At 47.0% G+C, this 10,983-nt stretch overlaps 3 long non-coding RNA genes across 3 annotated transcripts; 2 read left to right on the forward strand and 1 right to left on the reverse strand.

Moving 5' to 3' along the window:
• Positions 1-3: 3 nt before the first annotated feature.
• Positions 4-3,415, forward strand: LOC130189228 (uncharacterized). Its single transcript, XR_008830731.1, has 4 exons — positions 4-181; positions 1,123-1,200; positions 1,483-1,581; positions 2,788-3,415. It is a non-coding gene; the product is annotated as an uncharacterized LOC130189228 (long non-coding RNA).
• A 1,087-nt stretch (positions 3,416-4,502) lies between these two features.
• LOC130188768 (uncharacterized) lies at positions 4,503-5,842 on the forward strand. Its single transcript, XR_008830649.1, has 2 exons — positions 4,503-5,129; positions 5,634-5,842. It is a non-coding gene; the product is annotated as an uncharacterized LOC130188768 (long non-coding RNA).
• On the reverse strand, positions 5,556-8,661 carry LOC130188767 (uncharacterized). Its single transcript, XR_008830648.1, has 2 exons — positions 8,383-8,661; positions 5,556-6,520 (listed from the first exon to the last, which is right to left on the reverse strand). It is a non-coding gene; the product is annotated as an uncharacterized LOC130188767 (long non-coding RNA).
• Between the last annotated feature and the right edge of the window lie 2,322 nt (positions 8,662-10,983).

The raw sequence follows: 10,983 nt of genomic DNA on the forward strand, positions 1-10,983 counted from the left end.
TGTCTCATCGTTCTGTCAAAGAGTCTGACAACACCTCAAAAACTATTATTGTCTGAAATACAACACTTGGGTTTCTCTTCTCTCTTGCTCCTGCTCTAGATTAAAGGTGTTTCATCATGGAGGTCCGGCTCTTCTGAGGATTCTATTTGGAATTCCAGCAACAGCGGAAGAGCTGCATATGGTAATAAAGACCTTCTTTCAATTGGAAGAGGCCTTCCGTTGGCAATACATGGATGCTGACTTTAACGAGTTCATGAACCTTACTTCGGTGTCTGAAATTGAACATAAGAGCACACTGAAAGTCATTTAGTCTCCTATATTGTCACATGTGGAGCCCTTCGTTACTTTGAACACAGTAGACCCATCTGATGAGACCTCAGTGAGCACTGGCCCAGAGCCTCAAACCCTACTCCATCAACAGCTTCATCCTGTGGTGATGATGCGCTGCACACTTCCACCCCACGGTCATGCCCAGGTCCTCGGTCCCCATCATGGCTCAGCGTTTTTGTGGGCCCTAAATTTATCTACAAGGCTGAATTTGAGCTGTAACCAAGGCATATGGAGGTGGAGACACACGGGGCATTATTTAGCCCTGCTCTAAAGCTGAAAGGAATCCTCCCTGATGGGCTAGCCCAAGAAATGATAAGACACACAAAGTACCCTGAAGACTATCAGTGTGAAGAAGTAGCAGCACATTAACAAGGGCCCATCCTCGTTTGGGGCAGTTGGCATCCAAGACAGGATTTGGGGGATGGAAACAGTCACTTAAGTTTAAAATGCAAAACTATCACGAGGCGAAGCTGAGCCAACATCAAGGAACCAAGACAGGCTGAAGCGATCGACCTTCCGCTGCACCCAAAAGGTGGAGCGACAGAAAGCGTGGAGAACGGGAGGATTGCATCACTGTCGGAACTGGGAAAAAAAGGGATAATGAAGTGGTGAGGAATGCAAAAACGACAAGAGATCGTCAAGCCCATGAGAGGGGAGTTCACAAACAGATGGCCTGCCTTGTTCCAGCAGAGTGAAGTGTGTGTGTGTGTGTGTGGACCATTTAGATTATTAATGGCTGCACAATTGCAATTTGAATGGGCTCGTCCTCCTTACATGTTTTACACTCCTCAGACGAGCTGGGACAGATTTTCCGCAGCAGGAGGTGTGCAGGGGAAACGGATCAAGGATGTCCTGGCGCTCCATGATCCGGTGCGTGGAACATCCTTTCCCCTGCATCAGGTTCTTGTAATATGTTCTCGTCCATAACTGCTCATTTCAACACATTTGATGAATTGCATTTCGCCTACTTGTATCGTGTTTTCATCCAAAATGCTTTCCAGTGTTTACAATTATGAAATTCTTGCAAGGCAAGAGCTTGTTGGAGCATGAAGGGTTAAACGGATATAACCCTGAACTTCGGACAACCTGCTCCCGCCCTGGACCACCACAACCACATTTAACTTGTTTCTTGATTTGTCGGCCCTGTTTCAGTGTGACATCACAACCGGGAGGGAGTGCACCCTGAGGAGCCTCGTGGACCTCCATGAGACCCCGACTCTTCCTTCAAGGAGCATCGGGTCAGCCATGACGGTATGTGACCATGCACTGTGGTACCCACACTCATTGGGACCATGGCACACTGCTTCAACATGGTAACTCTACAGTATATAGTCTCTCTCTCTCTCGCTTCAATTTGCTTTATTGGCATGAATGTTGCAATAACAGTATTGCCAAAGCATCAAGATAAATTAAAATAAAAAAATACAATTCATATGGATAATAATAAAACAGAAACAACCATACTGAAAGAGTGTGTGTCATTCACTGTCCCTCAGGTTATATGTATATATACACATATATACACACACATATATATATATATGTATATATATATATACATACAGTGGCGACTGGTGGAGTTTTTCTTTGGTAGTGTCATCCAATAGATTTCATTAAACATTCCCGTCTGATTTAATGCAAAAAAAGTATCAAACACGCATTTGTACTTTGTAGTTAAGTATTTGTAGCCCTCTCGTCCTCTCGTCCTCCCGTCCTCCCGTCTTCTCGTCTTCTCGTCCTCTCGTCCTCCCGTCCTCCCGTCCTCTCGTCCTCCCGTCCTCTCGTCCTCCCGTCCTCTCGTCCTCCCGTCCTCTCGTCCTCCCGTCTTCCCGTCCTCCCGTCCTCTCGTCCTCCCGTCTTCTCGTCCTCCCGTCTTCTCGTCCTCCCGTCCTCCCGTCTTCTCGTCCTCCCGTCCTCTCGTCCTCCCGTCCTCCCGTCTTCTCGTCCTCCCGTCTTCTCGTCCTCCCGTCTTCTCGTCCTCCCGTCTTCTCGTCCTCCCGTCCTCTCGTCCTCCCGTCCTCTCGTCCTCTCGTCCTCTCGTCCTCCCCTCCTCTCGTCCTCCCGTCCTCCCGTCCTCTCGTCCTCCCGTCCTCTCGTCCTCCCGTCCTCCCGTCTTCCCGTCCTCCCGTCTTCTCGTCCTCTCGTCCCCTCGTCCTCCCGTCTCCTCGTCCTCTCGTCCTCTCGTCCTCCCGTCCTCTCGTCCTCCCGTCCTCTCGTCCTCCCGTCCTCTCGTCTTCTCGTCCTCCCGTCTTCTCGTCCTCCCGTCCTCTCGTCCTCCCGTCCTCCCGTCTCCATCCTCTCCTCTGACCTTCAAGTCTGGACTCCCAAGTCCAGACTCCAAAGTGCTGTACTGAGAAACAGCTTACGACTCGCTTCACACACAAGTAACGCAAACAACAACATCCCCCTTCACACGCTCTGCCAATCACAAGTAGCTCATGTGTCCCGCCCCCACAGGTAGCCAGGATGATTGACAGGTTTCACAGCCACACAGAGGGCATGAGACCTTCACTGACCTCCTGAACTCAGGAATTGCCTTTTGTTTTTGTTCTTTGTTGTGTGTGTCCTATCTGTATTGCCTGTACTGTACACACACAAAAATCAATAAATATAATGTTACATTATTTAAAAAAGAAAGAAATAAGTTATAATTGTCAATAGTTGTTTAAGAAATGTAATAACAATAAATAACCACAAAGAAATAAGAATAACGTGTTTTTGTTTTGTGTTAAAAATAATCTAAGAAAACATTAATATGTGGAGTACTGCCTAATAGTCTTATAATTGACCTTTTTATGACAATTGCTCATATACTGTAAGCCTAAACAAGTATATTTAATTTCAAAAAGTGCCCCCCAATTTCTTTTTAAATGCCCTTGGATTTCAGTCACTGGGGGCAAAAGTTTCCCCCTAAACAAGATGTGCATTTCCTACCCTGGGTCCACGTGTGTGTCCTTGTTTGCACTGATGGTGCATCTTGAGGTCAAAGGTCAGGGATGTCTGTGTGTACAGATTGTAAAGCCCTCTGAGGGGAATTTGTAATTTGTGAAAATGGGTTATACTAAATAAACTGAATTGAACTGAACTTGTAACATTGTTACCAATATTGTTTTATTCTTGACATCCTCAACTTTTATAAAATCTAAATGCATTTCATCACTGATGAAACATGGAGAACTAACTGCTCTGTTCTTCAGATCTCTGTTGACCATCATGGTGTAACAAACTCAAGATACATAAACTCGTGAGTCAACTGACGACATGACCATCAACATCATACATGTTCTGTCAAAGAGTTCTGTTGGAGAGAGAAGGGTCACATGACTGGGCTAGACAAGCTCAGAAACTTAAGTTGTCTGAACTTCAATTAGAGTTAATTAAACTAAGAACTAAGTTGGGCTCACAACAGAAAAGATTAAAAATAGTCCTATCAACTTGAAAATTAAATGGTAATCAACTGGGTTTTTTAGTACTACCAACAATACATTTTAAGTTGGACAAACTTAAATCTGAGTTGAGACAACAAAATATTACTGATATTCTGAGCTGTCCAAACATGAACATATTTGTAGTTTGAACTAAATGTTCTTGTTGAATACATTTATAATTTTTAGTCATGCAAACATAGTAATACAAGTTGACTCCACTCAGCATCCTGCTGAATCAACTTATCTTTTTTAAGCAGCCAGGTTAATTTTTAAGGACTTCGTCTTACTTTCAATGTTAAGTTCATTCAACAAAATGAAAATTCTTAATTTCCCATGTTAACTTACACATCTTTGTTTTAACCCCACACATAAAAATACACAGACATTAAAGATAATTCATATTACTATTTGATTTAATTCAAATTCCGAAGCAAAAATGTACTAACACGAGGCATATCTTATTATCTTACTTTTTATATATTTATTTATTCTCACAATACAAGAAAAACAGTACAAATATATAATTTTTGGAATTCAGTCATTTCACGTTTAAATAAGACAAACCTTTTTACCGTGCTCTAAAATGCTCAAATTAGGAAAAACAAGACTTGCAAGTTGTATCAATTGTTCTTTTTTTACAATAAAGGTGCGTTCACACCAAAGCGATGCGAATTGTGAGCATTACAAACATCATTCGCTCATTTATTCAACTCAAAGCTTCACACAGGCTGTGTCTACTACCGCACACTTTACGAAGTACACTGCAATACAGTGCACTACAATTCAGTGCACTGTATTGCAGTGCACTGCGTCGCTGATAAGTGCTGTCTCAAATGGAACACTTACGTTAACCACTTGGCGGAAGTGACGGACGCAAATCTGTTCACGGCACCCGTGAAATTAAACCGGGAGTGACGTACGCAAATCTACTTGCGATACCCCTTAACCCTTGTGTTGCCTTCGGGTCAATTTGACCCGATTCAATGTTTCACCCTCCTGTCACCTTTATATTTACTAACATATTTTACCCTTGAGGTCAATATGACCCCAGCTATTAAAATCTCCAGAAAATTATTAGAATTAATATTGTTTTCCAAGTTTAAGTGTGAGGTACTTTATGTTTGTTTGTTGACTCCCGAAAGAACACCGACATTAAACATTGAATCGGGTCAAATTGACCCGAAGGCGACAGGAGGGTTACATATTGAATCGGGTCAAAATGACCCGAAGGCAACACAAGCGTTAAAGTGACCAAATGAATGCACTTCTTGCCCTCTTGTTGTCCCTTGTTTACCTTTCTCCACCCCATGTGGAAAAAGATACCTCCACAATCGCGGCAGGAGCCTCCGCCTTCTGGCTGAAGTCGAGATGGTATATGTAAATGTAATTGTGATTTTGCCTTACCTTCACAGCATAGCTTCATGTAGTAGTTGCAATTAAATTCTTCTCGCTAGGTATGCTAAATTCTCAATTATCTTTGTCAGAAGTAGCCTTCTTCTTTGCAATCCACATACACACCATATGGAAATAAAACATGACAAATCTGTACATGTTTGTCCCTAGATTCCAATTAGTTTTAAGAATTATCCACTGAAATGATAGGCATCATCTGCTTGAATTCACACAGTAATAGGCCTACTTTGACTGACTGTACTTTTATACACATCTCTGTTGATGTGAAGTTCACCCTGATACAGGAATCAATTAGCAATTGAACACACAGGCATATTAATTATTGTTACAAACATGCAGCAATTCTAATATAAATCAGAAAATGCAATAGAAGACTACAAAACCTCAATGACAACATTTTATTGATAAAATGACGCATATTAATATAATCTTCCCTTCCCCTCCCCTCCCCACACTCTACAGCAGCCACCCAGTCCCAGGCGGCGCTGCCGTATCAATGCTGCAATGCCACTGCTGGCGTTGTATTGTGATGGCCACAGTGACATGAGGGTGGACTTCAGGCTCACCCGAGAGTCATTCAACGCCCTCATGGCTGTGCTGGGCACTGACTGACCACGGTTGGGGCCCCGAGATCTCCTGTCTAGTTTTTATTTTTTGGCTTGCCAGCGCCACCTCCTATCGGGTGGTGGCCAGGGCCTTCGACAGGCCACCGTTCACCGGCTGGTGCACAGGATGAGTGGGCAGATCGCTCCTGTCCACCGTTGTCCGCCACCCTACAGGAGAGGAACTCCCACGCCGAGGTGCCCGCTTCGCCCGTCTAGCTGGGTCGGCAGCCTTCAGCAGAGTGGTGGGGGCTATTGATGGCTGCCACGTCAGAGTGAAGCCCCCAGCGGAGGATGCTGCCTGCTATTTTAACAGGAAGCTTTTTCATTCCATCCAGCTGCAGGCCATCTGTGATGATAAATGCAAATTCATAGATGTGTGTGTGGGCTACCCAGACTCAGTTCATGATGCCAGGGTCCTGAATAACAGCCCCATCTTCTATGAGCAGTCATACCCTCCACCAGGATACTGTATCCTTGGGGATGGTGGCTCCCCCTGCCTGTCCCAACCCATCTGCCTCATGACCCGCTTCAGGCAGCCTGTCCACCTCCAAGCTACAACTGCTGCCTGTCAAAGGCGAGGGGTGTTGTGTTGTGGAGAGGTCCTTCGGGATACTGAAAACGCGATGGCGGTCCATCTTCTTAAAGGCCCTGGAGGTGGATGTGAGGTGCCAGAGGTCATTGGAGCCAGATGCAGATGTCGGGAGGGCAGCAGAGGACCAGCACCAGCACCTCCAGGAAACGTCTCTGGGGCAGAAAACAGAAATAGGATAGCCATTCAGTGCTATGTCCCAGACCACGATTACATTTAAATTAATCCATACATACTAGGGCTGTGAAACGATAAAAAATTTTAATCGGGTTAATCACAGGTTTTTGTGGATTAATCATGATTAATCACATATTACCGATATTCTCGGTATATTTTGTGAGAACATAGAGATTTATGACAAAAGACGGATATATACATTGATACATTCTTCTATACAATGGTGCTGCAACTCAGCAGTTATTTAGCAGTTTTCTTCCATATGGAACATTAATACATCTTCATCCTAAACAGAATGTTTAACCCTCCTGTTACCTTTCGGGTCAATTTGACCCCATTCAATGTTTAATGTCGGTGTTCTTTGGGGTCAATTTGACCCCAGGCTGTTTTTCACTGTGTCAAACATATAAGAAATATCAACTTTTTTATTTATTTAAAGGGCTATTTAGGTAGTCAACAAACAAACATAAAGTACCTCACACTTAAACTTGGGAAGCAATATTAATTCTAATAATTTTCTGGAGGTTTTAATTACTGGGGTCAAATTGACCCCGAGGGTAAAATATGTTAGTAAATGTAAAGGTAACAGGAGGGTTAAACAGAGCATTTGTCTCTTGTTTGTCAACCATTAACTCCACCATGACACAATCTAAAGGCCTCTAGTCTTCCTCTAGCAGCTGCTGAGGCAAACTGACTGTGTGGGTTTTCTTCATGAACTGGGCCGTGATGAAAGGGACGGCGGGGACACCGCTGCAAAGCTGAAACCTCACCGGCCCGGACAGGTGGACAGATTGACAAGTGACTTTTTTTGCTCGGTCCCGATGCGCGCGCACGGAGCTCTGTGGCGCGCGAGACGGAGATCGATAAGTGTTAACGCAACGCGAAGAGACAGAAATGACATGCTGCTGTGGAGATACGATCAACAACAGACGTTTAGTTTAATAAAAGAACAAAGACGTGCTATAGAGAACATGTCAGGGGGCAGGCCAATCTCTTTAATGTCATGCGATCTACCAACACTACGCCGCGATCGACTGGCAGGTCGCGATCGACGTGTTGAGACCCTGATCTACAGGAAGTAAAAGTCGTAACAAGGTTTCCGGAGGTGAACCTGCGGAAGGATCATTACCGATGAACAGACCGTCTGCATGAGAGCGGACAGAGTTCAGATTGAAGTGGTGGATTGGAAGCTCATTTTGCAAGTGACTTTTCTTTCGTCCTGACGACCAACAACAGACGGATTGGAAGCTCATTCTGCGCATGCGTTAAATGCGTAAAAAAACAACAACTAGTTAAACCTGTAATCGAATTAACTGAGTTAACGCGTTATTTTTCACAGCACTAATACATACACATTAAAAAAACAACACACAACGATGATTGAAAGCTACGATTATTTCTAGAAGGACAAGCTTAGATAGCTATCGTAACGGTATTAATTATCTGGCGGCGTGTGTGCAAACGTTCGTGGTGTCATGTTAACCCGTTATTAAACTGAGCATATCCATTGTTAATCCATTATTAAAATTGCTATTAGATTGTTTAACAGAACAGCCGTTGTTTAACACTGTCCGATGACTGACATAGCTATCTGTCGTCGGACTTGCCGCTGGAGCAAGCGCCTGGAGCCGACCTGCCCCGCTCGTCAAGCGAAAAGTGTCCGATAAAAGTGCACCTTCGTCGGACTGGCCGGGTGGTGGATTAGCCAGCTAGCTTATCATAACTGCCATGCAGATCCAATGGCATCTAATGCTACCTAGGTATGCTAACTAATCTGAGAATGGCATGTTAGTAGTACATTGTAATACCAGTACAATGTGTAATTACCGCTGATACTTACATTTACGGTCTGTAGCTTCGTGGTCTACCGCTTGTGCTGTCCGCCATTGTTTTAGAAATAAAATGAAAAGCTGGCGAAAGGGCTCCTCCTCTTCCGCTACGTCGCCAAGATGGCGGCCGCTTAGAGCGAGTAGTGTCCATCGTTTTACATTTTTTGCCTGTTTGCAGTGCACCATCCGGGTACTTTCAGTGCACTGAATTCTGCTGGTTTTTTCAGTGGCGCACTTCGAACACTGAAAGTCAGTGCTCGAAGTGCTCAAGTGCGCGGTAGTAGACACAGCCACAGTCACGGCGTCATTATAATCACTCTGCCTATTTTACATGTCTTGTCCACTGGATGGCGCAGTCGAGCAAACGAAGCGCGTAAAGCTTCGGCCCATGAGTGAACCAACTGGATGGAAAGCTTCCGGAGGCTTCATTTCACCATCACTAGCTCTCTCTGTTGTCCCGTGAGTCTCTGACTGAATACAGGCAGCAACTCATTGTTATGGCCTTAAAGGGGCACGTGACGGTGGCCTTAAAGGGACATGACGGTGGCCTTAAAGGGACACGTGACGGTGGCCTTAAAGGGACACGTGACGTGGCCTTAAAGGGGCACATGACGGTGGCCTTAAAGGGGCAAGTGACGGTGGCCTTAAAGGGGCAAGTGACGGTGGCCTTAAAGGGACACGTGACGGTGGCCTTAAAGGGGCAAGTGACGGTGGCCTTAAAGGGACACGTGACGGTGGCCTTAAAGGGGCAAGTGACGGTGGCCTTAAAGGGACACGTGACGGTGGCCTTAAAGGGACAAGTGACGGTGGCCTTAAAGGGACACGTGACGGTGGCCTTAAAGGGACACGTGACGTGGCCTTAAAGGGGCAAGTGACGGTGGCCTTAAAGGGACATGACGGTGGCCTTAAAGGGGCAAGTGACGGTGGCCTTAAAGGGACATGACGGTGGCCTTAAAGGGGCACGTGACGGTGGCCTTAAAGGGGCACGTGACGGTGGCCTTAAAGGGGCAAGTGACGGTGGCCTTAAAGGGACACGTGACGGTGGCCTTAAAGGGGCAAGTGACGGTGGCCTTAAAGGGACATGACGGTGGCCTTAAAGGGGCACGTGACGGTGGCCTTAAAGGGACACGTGACGGTGGCCTTAAAGGGGCAAGTGACGGTGGCCTTAAAGGGACATGACGGTGGCCTTAAAGGGGCACGTGACGGTGGCCTTAAAGGGGCACGTGACGGTGGCCTTAAAGGGGCACGTGACGGTGGCCTTAAAGGGACACGTGACGGTGGCCTTAAAGGGACACGTGACTTGGCCTTAAAGGGGCAAGTGACGGTGGCCTTAAAGGGGCAAGTGACGGTGGCCTTAAAGGGGCACGTGACGGTGGCCTTAAAGGGGCAAGTGACGGTGGCCTTAAAGGGACACGTGACGTGGCCTTAAAGGGGCAAGTGACGGTGGCCTTAAAGGGGCAAGTGACGGTGGCCTTAAAGGGGCACGTGACGGTGGCCTTAAAGGGGCAAGTGGCGGTGGCCTTAAAGGGGCAAGTGACGGTGGCCTTAAAGGGGCATGTGACGGTGGCCTTAAAGGGGCACATGATGATGGCCTTAAAGGGGCACATGACGGTGGCCTTAAAGGGGCACGTGACGGTGGCCTTAAAGGGGCAAGTGACGGTGGCCTTAAAGGGGCATGTGACGGTGGCCTTAAAGGGGCACATGATGATGGCCTTAAAGGGGCAAGTGACGGTGGCCTTAAAGGGGCATGTGACGGTGGCCTTAAAGGGGCACATGATGATGGCCTTAAAGGGGCAAGTGACGGTGGCCTTAAAGGGGCATGTGACGGTGGCCTTAAAGGGGCACATGATGATGGCCTTAAAGGGGCATGTGACGGTGGCCTTAAAGGGGCACATGATGATGGCCTTAAAGGGGCACGTGACGGTGGCCTTAAAGGGGCAAGTGACGGTGGCCTTAAAGGGGCACGTGACGGTGGCCTTAAAGGGACATGACGGTGGCCTTAAAGGGACATGACGGTGGCCTTAAAGGGACATGACGGTGGCCTTAAAGGGACATGACGGTGGCCTTAAAGGGACACGTGACGGTGGCCTTAAAGGGACACGTGACGGTGGCCTTAAAGGGACACGTGACGGTGGCCTTAAAGGGACACGTGACGGTGGCCTTAAAGGGACACGTGACGGTGGCCTTAAAGGGGCACGTGACGGTGGCCTTAAAGGGACATGACGGTGGCCTTAAAGGGGCACAGGACGGTGGCCTTAAAGGGGCAAGTGCCGGTGGCCTTAAAGGGGCACGTGACGGTGGCCTTAAAGGGACACATGACGGTGGCCTTAAAGGGACATGACGGTGGCCTTAAAGGGGCAGGTGACGTTGGCCTAAAAGGGATACGTGACGGTGGCCTTAAAGGGGCACATGACGGTGGCCTTAAAGGGACATGACGGTGCCCTTAAAGGGGCAGATGACGGTGGCCTTAAAGGGACACGTGACGGTGGCCTTAAAGGGACATGATGGTGGCCTTAAAGGGGCACGTGACGGTGGCCTTAAAGGGGCACGTGACGGTGGCCTTAAAGGGAGACGTGACGGTGGCTTTAAAGCTTCTGCCTCAACAATCCCAA

Source organism: Pseudoliparis swirei, chromosome 23 (assembly GCF_029220125.1).
Source record: "Pseudoliparis swirei isolate HS2019 ecotype Mariana Trench chromosome 23, NWPU_hadal_v1, whole genome shotgun sequence".
Taxonomy (NCBI): Eukaryota; Metazoa; Chordata; class Actinopteri; order Perciformes; family Liparidae; genus Pseudoliparis; species Pseudoliparis swirei.